Here is a 13,312-nt window from a genome sequence, read left to right as displayed (position 1 = left end):
ATTTCATTTTCATTCAAAGCAAAATCCGGATGCAGGAGCAGAGCCAGCTACTGGATTACGAGCTGTGTGTTGTTGTTGTTGTTGTTGCTCTTTTTTGTTGCTGGCGTGTTTGTCTGTGTTGCTGGCAACATGTTGCTGATGCATGCGCAAAATTTAAATTATGTTGTTTTTGTCGCATGTTTTTCGCTTTTTTGCGATGCGCTTTGTCGTTTCTTTAACTCACTTCGCCCCCTCTCTCACTACCTCCTCTGTCTCTCTTTCAATGTTTCCCTTTTTTTTTACATTATCAATGAATAAATGAAAATGTTTTTCGGTCCTGTTGTTGTTGTTGCTGTTGCTGCTACGCCTGGCATGCAACATCTTCTTTAAGTTGCTTGGGTTTTATGTCACAGGCAACTGTCATTTGTACATTGAATTGCTGCTAAAAATTTGCATAAAATCACAGGAAGCACTTAGGATTAATAGGACAGGTCGAGAAGCAGGCGAACAGCGATCATTGGTTCAACATAAATTGTGAACAATTTTTCCCTCTCGCCCTTTGTTATCAACGAGTTGGGTTAATTGAATTATACCTTAAACAGATCAGATCGAATTATATTGAATGTTGTTTGAATTACCTTTTATCATCCCAAACAGTTTTGTAATCCATAAAAGTCGGCTGTGCGGGTAATCCAAATTGCACAAGAGAGCTGCAAAAGACACGGAAAAGATGTAAGATGTAAGTATTTGGCCCTCTATCGTTTGGTAGTGTAAACTTAAACAAGTTAAATTTTGATTATGTCTATATGAAATATTTTATTCACAATAAGTGTAGCGTGTATTGATAATAAAATAGGTTTAAGTGGTTTCTTAACTTTATTCTAAAAACAAATAATAATTTTCTCCACCGAATGAGTAATAAATATGTATGTTGATTGTATGAATATAACAAAAGCATGCATCATCAGTGATCAAAAACATTTATGCACATACGAAACACTATCCATCTAATTTATGTTTGCCTGATTATTGCCAATAAATTGCCTGACTATCGTCAATAAATAAGCTCAACTACGTTTAGCTTAAAATTGTACTTAAGTATTTAAAGTTTGTATAGTAAATCTGAATTTTAATTTCTAGTATGGAATTGCAAGGTAAAGGAGCTCAATAAAACTGAAGGTAAAAGCGTTTTGGCGTTGGCTTCATAAACCGATGGTCGAAAGAATTTAAAAAGCCCTTTCAGTAACTCCCTGGTTCGACCTATATTGCAATACGGATCGTGCATTTGATCTCCTCAATATGAGTTGTACCAAACCCATTTAAATTCAGTACCAAAAACAATTTTTACTATTTGCTTTTTACTTTTTGTGACTTAAATTGGAGTCACAATTTTAGGCTTTCTTCCTATTGTAGTAGACTTTAACCTATTAACCTTTCTTCTGCCTTCCAACTTTTCTTAATAAAGTCATAAATTGTGAAATTGTCTGATTTATACTTCTATTTCGGCTAGAAGGACTTACAATACACCACTTAGACTCTCCACCTGTTCTACCGACATGACCCTTACATAAACCTTTTTGTAACCTGCAGTGACTATAATAGAATTTGCCACGTTAATGGCTTCCGTTTATAACAGCCGCAGTCCTGTCTTACCTCGCTTGAAAAACTTACTCTTAATATATTATAAGTTATATTTATTGTTATTAATTTTAAACTGAAACCACTCCTTACTACTGTAATCATTTAGTGTGTGTATGCACCTTGGTGCGGGTAGGCATTGGCTTGAAATTTGTATTTTCTTGGGTCTCTTGGGGTTCAATGGTCATTGGGCCACTTCTACGTACTATGCGTTGCATCTGCATCCTATGTATATAGTATAAGTAAATTCCTTTCCGAGTATATAACAAAACAGTAAGCTATTTTATAAATAGTTTACACATTCGTCAAAGAATGTTTTGTTTGCTTTATCAAAGTCTCATATTTATATCAGCTCGAAAAAAAAAGTGTTTGTCTTTTTGCAAACCGTTGAATTGTGGACAATCGTCAAGTTATTGCAATTAATAGCCTCAGATATAGCAATCTGATGGCAAGGAGGAAGAGACGTAGCCCAATTGTCATTGTTAATAATGGCAATGGGCTTTGGTTACACTTTGAATCCGATTTCGATTCCGATTTCCGTGTCTAAACCAGGTGCATACATGTGTCACTCCGCCTTGGAGGAGCCGCTAGCTCGGTAGCGGCTGTCGCTTTCATATTCGCACTTTTATCCCAAAAGAAAACAAGAGGAAGAAAAGAAGGCAAAGTCTTTGAATTGCATTGAAATTGCATTATTAACGCCTGTAAAACTGAAGGAAAAAAACAAAGTCTCCTGCATTCAAGGTATCCATGGCAGAGGATACCAAATTGGAAGTTGCAGTCGAAGTCAAGAGACACAGTCAGAGTCAGAGTCTGACTCTCAAAAGTCCAAGTCGAAGACTTAGTTGCTTTAGGTGTGAAAATAATCTGTTTAACGAGGGAGTTTTACAAAAGACCCCGCACGGCAACGTCGGCAACGACGACAACAACAGCAACAAAAGAGCAACAAAAGAGGCAGGCAGCAAGCAACAGCAACAAACGAGCAACAATAATGACATTTGGCGCAAATGAATGGGTGGAGAGCAGGCACAAGAGCATCCAAAGCATCCTCAAATTTCCTCCACCTCCTTCTGCTGCTGTTCATTTTGGTGAGGCGAGGTTTACCGCAAAAGGATATGACAGCTTCGAGGCAGAAAAACAGCAAACTGGAAGCTGGCTAACAGGAAACTGACACTTGGCACTTTGGGTCTCTGTTCCCACTTTTTTTTTTTTTTGGGTCTTCCCTTTTGCTAAGCCTTTGCACGATCACAAGGCGCTGACGTTAAAAGGTGGGAAAATGTCAAAAAATGGCAACGGCAAAGTGTTTTTTTTTTCTTTTTGGTTTTTTAACCCCCATTGACTTTAATGGAAATATCGAAATAATTGCTGAGAGATAATAAGGAAACAACGGGAGTTGTTTTATGATAAAAGTAATACATATTTACATTTTCGACAGCAAATTCAAAGGTTTTGAGGGTTAGCGAACTTTTTATGCAAAATCCATTTACTAGTTTTAAATTTTTGTTGCAAAAAAAAAAGAAAGTGAATTCCTCACCACACGTTCATTTCTATTTCCATCCAAATCCCATTTTCAAGCCAATCCAAACAAACAGAAAATCAAAGCAAAATTTATGTATATGATCGTGCTCATTTGGTTTAGTCATGGTCGTGACTCTAGGGGTAATATGGGGCAGAAAACCCAATCAAAAGATTCTCAAACTTTTCTTGTACAAAAACATATTTAATTTTTTATTTTGAAGCAAAAAAATTAGCATTAAGTTTAAATTATAGTGAAAGGAGAGTCCCGAGATGGTCTTTTCTCAATAGATGGTCTTCTTTTAATATAGAAATCTCAAAGCTTGAGCAAAGCTAAATTTCGTATATTATTAAGCTACAGTTTGCAGCTCTTCTTAAAATCGTCTAGGATAGAGTGAAAATAGTTCAAATATTAGTCGCCAGAGGGCCTAAATATGGAGAACCCTTAGTCTCAAGTACACTTTGAAGACCTTTTGGTACATGGTTCTGTAAAATTTGGCCTTAAGCACCTAGGATTGCTTAATTGAACATAGCATTGTGTCTTTTTCTCAACTCTAGCTTAGATTTCGTCTACGTCCATGACCTCATCCATCCATCCATCCCCAGCGTTGATCATACATGCTCTGGCGCACGTAGGTACCTACATTCCTATTCCAATACCGCAGACCCTTTGGAATGCAAAAACGTTTAATGATTCTGCTGCCTCAGCTGGCACCCAAAACAAAAAAATAGGAAAAAAAACTCTGCCAGAGGCCAAGAGACCACCTAGGCTCCCCCTCTGTCTTTCATATGCATAATTTTTGCGCTTTTTATTTGGATTGTTTATTTGTTTTGATCGCAAAATACTTTTTTTTTTTGAAGTCGAAGCGTGGGGATTGACAGATTGACAGTCAGACAGGCTGGCTGGCAGGCAGGCCTGGTCAGGATTGATTAGATTTTCCCAAATCAACTCACGACCAGCATTATCAAAACATCCATAAATATTTTTGTCATTTGGCCAAATTGAATTTATGGCCAAGAGTCGTAAAACAAAAACCGTAAAAAGCTTTTCGATCGTAAAAACGGGCGAAAACGTTTCGTATTTTTGAGTCTTCTGCTTCGTATGCGTCGTTTGTGCGCAAAATACTTAATTAATTGAGGGTGTACAATATTCCGGTGATTCGTGGGTGGCCCAAAGCGTAGTGTACGGTGCGTTTTGTTTGTTTGATTTATACACAAAACGCGAACGCACGCGGTTTAATGAGCCGCATTTGCATGCGCAGGCGCAGATCGACACCGAAATGTGGCTACACACACACACACACAAACACACACCCACTTATTTTGCAGTCTGATTTAAAAATAGACAAAGAATTAAGGAAAGACACAGAGTGAGAGAGAGAGGGAGGAAGGGAGAGGTAGAGCGTGGTTGGAGAGGGGCGGAGTTTGTTTATTTTCAAATGTTTCAAATGGCATGTAGCATGTCAATTTCAATTTCAATTTCAATGGCGTTTGGTGCCAAACACTTTGGTGTCGCCATCTGTTGGTAAGCGGCCGAAGTTGGCTGGTACTTTGAATTGTACAAACTGAAAAGCTTTATGGAAAAAGGACATTTCTTCCCAGGCATGTTGTTTATGTCCCTACTGGGGGATGAAAGTGTATATTGCCCTGGTACTTTTTTTACAATTTTAAGGATTCAACTAAAGTTGAAGGAATTTATTAGGAATCTATTAAAATGAAGGACTCTTTAGATATATAAAGTTTTAATACAAGTACTTTTCTTGACTTAAAGCTTTGCTTGCTGATAGATGTCCTGGGAAAGCTTTTTTTCGGAGAGAATTAGCTAGGATATTCGGAACTTTTATTAGGAAAAGCTTTTATGCCACATATCCTTCCTTCAAAAAGGACATTTCTCTCGATATTTAGACCAAAAATATCCCTTTTATGGCATTTCAAACAATTTTTTATGCTGCTTACTAAAAATAATCTTAGCTAATTCTATGAAAAACCTTGACTTTATCTTGTTTTTCCTTTCGACCAATTGAATCGGTTAATAAATCAAAGTTGATCCCAGATTTATGTGTATGTATCACTCCTCCCAACATAACGGCATTCACTTCTTCATTGAAACTGGACAGCAGAAGTGACAGTGACTCACGGTAAAAAACCAACCAAAAAAAGAAAAGGTTGCCGCCATTGTCTTGTGAATTTAGATTACCACGAGATAGGAACGTTTTTTTCCCCTTAATCCACTGACCATGTGGTAAGTCAGTGAGTAAGTAATCACTTACCGTTGTCAGTTACACGTCGTAAGTGAGATTTTTTGCCTTTTACCCACCGCTTAACTCTCTGGCCTAGCCCTTCGACGGGCATTTAGCTACGCGGAACGTTTAGTCAATATTTCGTGGTTGAAGCTTTTTCATCTGGACCGCTCGTTGATTCTTATCGCTGAACAAAATTCATGACATGAAGTGACCGAAACAACTGCGATCAACTCATAGTCACATCATGTACGACAAACTACAACAGCGAAAAAATACAAAAATTGAAGTCAAGTTTGATGTGTGCTAAGGAGGGGTTTGGGGTCTGGGTCTGGGTCTTTGGGACTCTGGCGCTCTATGACAACAACAAAAGGCGACCTTACCGACACATCGTTCATTTTAATTTGCACAATAACTCACTCTGCTCACTACTGCTGATATTTTTTTTGTGTTTTTATTTCTTGTTTTACATACCCTGTAATCAGAGATGATTTCGGATCTATTGCGTTTATAAAAGGTTCGACCTGAGAGATTAAATTGGAACTGTGACTGGAAATGAGATAGAAAAGACACTTTCAAATCTAAGTGGCACTTTCTTTGAAAAACTATATGCTAGACATAAGTCTAGTAGTTTAATTTTCTTAATTTTCCACTTTGTCTTAGGAGCTTTTTTAACTGGATACTTGGGGAAAAGAATCCTCTTAAACGTAACGATACTTAAACAACGCATTTCGGTATTTTGTTTCTAAGATTGTTGTGAATTGAAATTTCTTGAATAGGAAAACTAGAAGTAAACTTAAATTTTTGTAGGGAAAATTGTGCCTTTCAGAAGTAAGAAAAAAGTTACGACTCCTCAAAAAGTAGAGAAAGGTAAGTCTATTGTTGGCTTTGCAATTCTCTGAATATCTTTCAACTCTTTCGACTGAAATTAAATATCTTCAAAATCAAAACAGGGTATCATTTAGTTCATCCCAGTTAATGTACATTAATTTTCTGTGCAAAATGAAAAAAATAATTACCCAAGGCAGAACGCAAAAAAAAAGACTGATACCAAAAAAAAAAGAAACACAACAACAACAACGAAAGGTTAATTTAAATTTCAAGTCACACAAGACTCTACACGAGTTGTTGCTGTTTGCCACTTCTTGTAGACACTTCCCCTTTCCCCGCCCCATTCCCCCCCTATATCCCATCCTCCTTCTCGCAACAGATAGTGTCACGAAAAATGACTTACAGGTATCTCTCTGTTTCCCTCTCCCTCTCTCTCTTTTCTGTGTCTCTGTGTCTTTTGTACTTGACCATCTTTTTTTCGTTTGGATATTTTTTTGGGTATTTTTCTCGCCTGCAATTCATCAAAATGCAAATCTCGTTGCCAAAAAAATTTATTTGGTAAGTAAGCGGACCAGCTTTTTGTTCCTATGTAGTTTAGTTTTAACCCAACTTCACCTCCCTTTCGTGTGGTTGTTGTTGATGACGATGATGATGATGATGATGATGATGATTATTGTTTATTAAGTGTTGGCCACAAAACATTAAATTAAAAGGAACTTTATTTTTTATGGCTTTACGTTTTTGTCATTTGTTGCTGTGTTTTCGTTAATGTTGTTGGTTTTTAATTGTTATTACTTGTGTTTTCTGTCAATGCGTGTGGCATTTTTTTTTTTTTTTGCTTGACAATTTACAAGTTTGCACAATTTTATTTTATTAATCAACCATTTTTGTGGTCTGGCTTGGTAATTTCATTTTCATTATTATGAAAACGTAATTTGATTTCAATTCGAATTCGAGTTTAATAAATGGGAATAAATTCTTTTAAATTCTGATATTCTCATTCAATCCCAATTTCCGGCCCCCCTCCCTCCCCCGTTAAGGGGTCATTTCCATTTCCATTTGCATGATGCTGGGATGCCAATTGAGACTTGGAATTTGCCATAAATTGCATGTGCGACAACTGCTACAACTGTCTCTCTCTAACTCTATCTCTTTTACACTCTCCAATTATCTCTCTCTCTCTCTCTCTCTCTCGCTCTCTTGGCCTTTTTGCAATTTTGCCCCAAAGTTGCCCGAGAATGCTTTCTCAATGAAGTCAGTTCATTTTAAGTTCAACTTATGATGCGGCAGATATTTGTAAAAGACAATGTAGGAAAATATTCCAACAACAACAAGAATAATATCAAAGTGTATCTTTGTGTGTGTATGTGTATGTCGGTGTGGGTGTATGTGTGGGCGGGTGCAAATTGTGCATTGTAAATGTTGAGGCGAAACTTGGTTTGAATTTTGAATGACCTTGGCATAGAGGAAATGGCAAAAAGCATTATTTAAACTTAACAAGCAGACAACTGGGGATACACACACACACACACATACACATTGACAACAGATGGTACATATGTATGTGTGTGGAGAGAGAAGATGGAGGCATGTTTTGAACTCAATCAGAACACGGCAACCCATTAGAGTTTCCTTCATTCACCAGGGAGGGAGTCAACTGGATGGTTTATAAACCCAAAAAGGGGTGTGACAATGGCCCTTCCCACCTATATAGGTATACATACATACATATACACACTTTATGCTTGTATATATACATATATATATACATTCATATGTATGTACGTATGGTGTGTGCGTGTATTTTGCTAATTTACTAGACAGAAATACGCCTTTAACCCACCAAGCTCATTTATTATATATATAAAAGACTGAAACGGTTGAGGGAGCTGGGAGAGACAGGTTCCTGGTTTTGGGCTAACTGGAAAAGCCAACGGCAGGGAGCAGGATCTGGCAGCTGCCTTCTGCCTGATTGCAGTAACAAGAATAGCCGCAGGAGTCATCGTCATCAGCGGCAACAGCAACAGCAGCAGCGGCAGTCCCCAGTTCCCCCTAGTCTTCAGTGTCCTCGGCCTCTCCCGTGCCTTTTCCCCCTTTTTTTTCCACCGTCTCTCAAAAAACTCTGAGGGTAGCAAAGTGTAAAAATCGTGTTAATTTCGAGTAGAAAAAAACAAAATCAACAGAAACATGAACAGAGATTCTTTGTGATTTGGGTTGTAACCGTTTTTATATGCGTTTTTAATTACGAAAATTAGTTTTATCCGGTGGTTAAAAGGGCTGAACTAAGCGAATCAAAGCCGTGATGGGTTCTGCCCTCAGATTTATGTCTATATAATACAAATAAGAATATAGATTTACTCTATATTAAAATGTAATATACCAATATAGGGACCTAATCCTAATTTTGATATATTTTGAGATGAAAATATCTGTGATTGGTTTTTCAAATAGTTAAATGAATTTCAAAATACAATTCAATTCAATTTCGATACAAAAAGTCGTTCTGTAGGAACGAATTTTGGAATTGTATGCTTTACTTCTTATTTTTTCTTTCCTACTTGTCATTCCCAATTAGTTTTATTGTTGGAATAATTATTACCAGATTTATTCCTTTGAGTAAAATCTTTCTTTAAAGAAAACTCTTAACCTTACCCAACCCAACTCATTTCTTAAGTTTGAAAGTTTGGATGGTAATTTAAACTTTGTATGAAACTTTCGATAATTTTTCTATTTTTTAAAAGTTTGATCATGGTAATGCTAATTTTCTATATATTTATTCTTTTGTTGTAAGTAAATTTTTATATAAAATATATTTTCATTCATTCAAAGTATGGGAAAAGTTCCAATTTAGCATGGTGTCGTCTCAACGATGATTTATGAACGTTGGCCAGAATGAACACACTCACATACAGAGGGCAAAAAAAAACGAAACGAAAAAAAGCAGCTAACTCTTGCCTCGCCTCTGACCGTTTTTCCTTAGCTAGAGAGCTGCCGTCCCCTCTCTAACCCCCGATCTGGTGTCTCTTCATCACTTGCACATGTGTCGCCTGGTGGCCCTGGACTGAGATTTTCCACCACCAGAGTCAGAGCCAGAAGCAGAGGCAGCAGCATCGCCATTGTCTGTTCGCTATCGCCTGGGTTTTGGGACGGTCGACGCTAAGCAGCGGTTGCCATGATGGCCGCCAACCTTATCGCTCCTGACCCACCACCAACACCGACTACTATCACCACCCAGAAGCAGGACCACAAGCACAGGATGATGATGGCGCGCTGCCTATGCCACATGTTGTTGAGCCAGCAAAAGGATATATATTCTTTTTCTCATTTTTTGGGTTCTAGATTTTTTGGCTGCGGTTTCAAGTTTCAATATTACACTCATCCATTTGCTCGATGGAAACATGTGTGCGAAAGACACTTGAGACCTTTTGCTCAAATGTTGGGAAAAGCGCCACACGTAGATGGAAATGCCAGGAAAACTAAATAGAAAATTCTGTCATAATCAAAATGAAGTTAACCTTTAAACAAGTTGCCTGGCACCTCAGAGATACACACTCGTGCGAGTCCTTTTTTTTCGGTGGGAGCGGGGGGTCTATCCTTGTCTGTGTGTGTAAAGTCCGCAGTGCCTTTCTCTTACTCTGTCTCTGTGTGTGTGTGTGTGTGTGTGTCGAGTTTGCGTGCATGTGCGACTATGATTAATTACTTTTGCATACATTTACATACAAATTTGTTGCCACATTGTCTGCCTCTGAGCTTCCCTTTTTAACCTAGCTCTTTCTCTTTCTCTTTTGCATTTCTCTTCGGGGTATATTTTTCCATAAGGGTTGAGTTGGAGTCGGAGACCAGGCCGAGTGCAGGAGGGTTAATTTCATATGATATTTTTCATTTTGTGCGCAAACGAGCACGGAAGGAAGTTGATTTGACAAAAGTTTTTTTTCTGTTCTTTTCTCTCTCCCATTTTTTGTTTTCACAGCAGGCTGTGTGTGTTAATTGCGTTTAAATAATTTATAAAAAAATGTTGCGTAAAACCTTAATTGGAGAAAGAAACAGAAAGAGGCCGAAAAAAAACAAAAAAACACAGGGAAAGAGGGAGATAGAGGCGGATGACCGGGGAAATTGTTGGGCTGACCAAGGTGAAACCTTCATCATCCATTTAAATTATTACTGACGAGCCACTAACGACTTCTCGACCAAATAAACAATAGTTTATGCTTCATTTTGTATAACAATTTTGTCCAGAATGTTATAAACACTTTGAGCTTAAAAATAAAAAGTTGTGAGACTTTAGATATCGTCATAAATTCATTCATTTGGATCTTTTCTCATTCTACATATTCAAATTTGAAGTGTATACACATTTTTTAAAAGAAGAATACCTTTGAAACTTTCAAATAAAAACTTTACTCCCAATATTGACTTAAACAAATATATCTATTTAAAGACTGTTCTTTTACTTACTATCTAAATTCAATTTAGATTAAATGTATTAAAAACTAACAAAGTAAAAAGAATTCTACATGAATTAGTATCAAATAATAGTGAAAGTAATGTTTAAAATTCATTTCTTAAGATATTTGGAATTTTATAATTCATTTCCTAAGATATTTGGTATGTTTTTCAAATGATTCAAGGTTGCAAAAATAAGACAAAGGCAGATGATAAGAACTATTTAAAAATAAAGTTTCGAACTTTAGAGTATAAAGCTGACAAATTAATGGATTTCAGGCTTTAAGTAAGTATTAGTTTTAAGTTTTCAAAAATATTAAAACGAATTTAAACAATTTCAATAGAAATAAATTAAAAATAGCCAAAATAAAATATCAAGTCAAAATACGATTCTTGTTTTGTTAAATTATATGTCAAATACTTGGCATACGAATCAGGCAAATTTTAGCCCACCATCTACATACAACACACACACACATGAACCCACTCACCGTATACCTATCTCTCTCTTTTTCGTTGTTTGTCTCTGTCGCGCTTGTGAGTAAGCGAAAAAAGGCCATAATTTTCCAATTAAGCGAAAATGAGCGATTTATTTGCCATGAAATCAGTGAGAATCGCCGATAAAAATCTCTTCATTCTGTTGCACAGTTTGTAGCTGGCCATGGGCCATGTGGGAGCCCGGACCCTGAGTATCCAATTGGGTACTGAGCGGGTAAGGACGGGGAGATGTGCTGGCAGGGGGTGTTCCCCTACGTGTTGTTGTTGTTGTTGCTGGTTTTTCGCTTTGCTTGCAGGAAAAGTGCAATGCGAAATGTTTGCCGCCACCGCCGCCGCCGCTTGCAATTATTTATTATGGCGAGTCAGAGGACGCAGCAGTGGATAGACGTAAAGAGCAAGAGGTTAGCATGGGGAAAGGGGCTTGCGGGGCTGGGGAGGTGTGTCAGAGGGCGTGCAACAACAGCAGCAAAATCAGCAGCAGCAGCTGCTGTGGGTGGGTGGATGATGTGAATGTGGAAGAGTCTCTCTGATTCTGAGTCCACTTAACCCCAAAAGCCAAGCGGTCATACACACAGACACACACACACACTCAAAGGGGTTGAGAGAAAAAAAAGTGCAAGAGGAAACGAGAGAGAGGTGAAGAGCAATGACATTGCATTGCATCTCTCATGGTCTCTTTCTTTCCCTCCCTTTCTTTCTCTCTCTCTCTTGCTCTTTCCCTCTCTGGGAATTGGGAAATTCGTGCCATGATATTGTTGCATTTTCTTTTTTCACGCTTTTCTGCAGTTTTTTTCCTTTGCATTGCTTTCGTTTTTCTTCCCTCATTTAATTTTTTCCCGATTCCCAATGGAAAATTCAATGGAAAATTTAAGTTTGACATCTACAAATGGCATTTAAATAAACTAAACATCAACTAAATAAATCTTAGTCAATTTAAATTTGAATAGAATCAGTTTAATGATTGGTTTTTAGGCAATTACTAGGTATAAATATATAGAAATAGAATCAAAACCTTTGAAAATTTACAATTTATATAAGTAAATATTAGTTTAGAAACAAATTATTCACTGGTTTAGCTTAATTTTTTGATTATTATTAAAAAAAGTGTAATTTGCATCTTTAAGTAAAGTTTAAACTTATTTGATTTATTTTTGGAGTTCTTGAATTGTTTTTTTTTTGTATTCTTAATACAAATAAACTTTATTATATTTCTCGCTGTTTTAATAATTCTCCAAGGATCAGAATGGACAACAATGTTTCTTCTATTTGTTGTTGTTTCTTTGTTTGTGTCCAGCTCAGCTGATTGTCTGTTGAGGGTTGCCAGTTTCAACCACCAAAAAAAGAGAGAAAAAAGTTCTCAACCAACTCAATGGCAACTTGTGTTGCATGTCCAGAGATTGAGAGACGGAAGGTAGGTTTAACTATTTAACACCTGTTAAAGGTAAAATTGTAGTTAGTGCTTTTTGTGTTCCTTTTTTTTATTTCAGTTGCCTTTTGCTCTAATTAAAAATGCAATTTTGGCCACACGCCAAATACAACACCTCAACACCTCGAATCGCATGTCCAGGGAGAAGACTTCTGGTTACGGGAGCCTAATTCAATTGTAAGAACTTGAACTGTTTCTCTGCCCCTTGTCTTGGTTCATTTATCAACAACTTTTCATTCGCACTCCAATGTATAGTCAAGGGGTTGGGAGGGGAAGGGTGGGTAGGAAGATAAGGGAAATGGAATTGGAATCCCTTTTACACAGGTGCCAAATGCAATTTGTGTTGCATTTTTAATTTGTTTGTGGCCCTAGAGAATGAGAAAAATGTGTTGCCTTTGCCATGAAGTTCAAGTTGCTTCAAGGGCAATGCGAATGGCGATGATGGGTTTATAGACAAGTTATAGATTCATCGATCTAAATGATAATATTTTACAAACCCCGGATAAACCCTTTTGGCACCAACTCAAGGTCAAAATTTCATACAACTTTAATTATTTTCATTCTTTTCACTCTCAATATATGTTTCAACATCTATAATTTCTTGTCTTATCTGTTATATGTTTTATGCTGTATAAAATGAACTTCATCGACCATTTAAAGGTTCAACTCAAGCTCCACAATGCATCTTTTTTTATATATTGTCGTCAGTTGCCCAAAATAAAAACAAGATATAAAACTATATAGA

At 37.0% G+C, this 13,312-nt stretch overlaps 1 long non-coding RNA gene across 1 annotated transcript in view; it reads right to left on the bottom strand.

The window, feature by feature from the left end:
* Positions 1–317: 317 nt before the first annotated feature.
* Positions 318–13,312, bottom strand: part of LOC124459774 — a 34,495-nt gene continuing 21,500 nt past the window's right edge. Inside the window, exons 2-3 of the long non-coding RNA XR_006953791.1 lie at positions 618–689; positions 318–536 (exon numbers count right to left, since the gene is read on the bottom strand). This is a non-coding gene — a long non-coding RNA (uncharacterized LOC124459774). The remainder of the gene's footprint in view (positions 537–617; positions 690–13,312) is intronic.

The sequence above is a fragment of the Drosophila willistoni genome, chromosome 3R, assembly GCF_018902025.1.
Source record: "Drosophila willistoni isolate 14030-0811.24 chromosome 3R, UCI_dwil_1.1, whole genome shotgun sequence".
Classification (NCBI taxonomy): domain Eukaryota; kingdom Metazoa; phylum Arthropoda; class Insecta; order Diptera; family Drosophilidae; genus Drosophila; species Drosophila willistoni.
The sequence above is the reverse complement of the archived record's forward strand: the minus strand, read 5'-3'. Positions and strand labels throughout refer to the sequence as shown.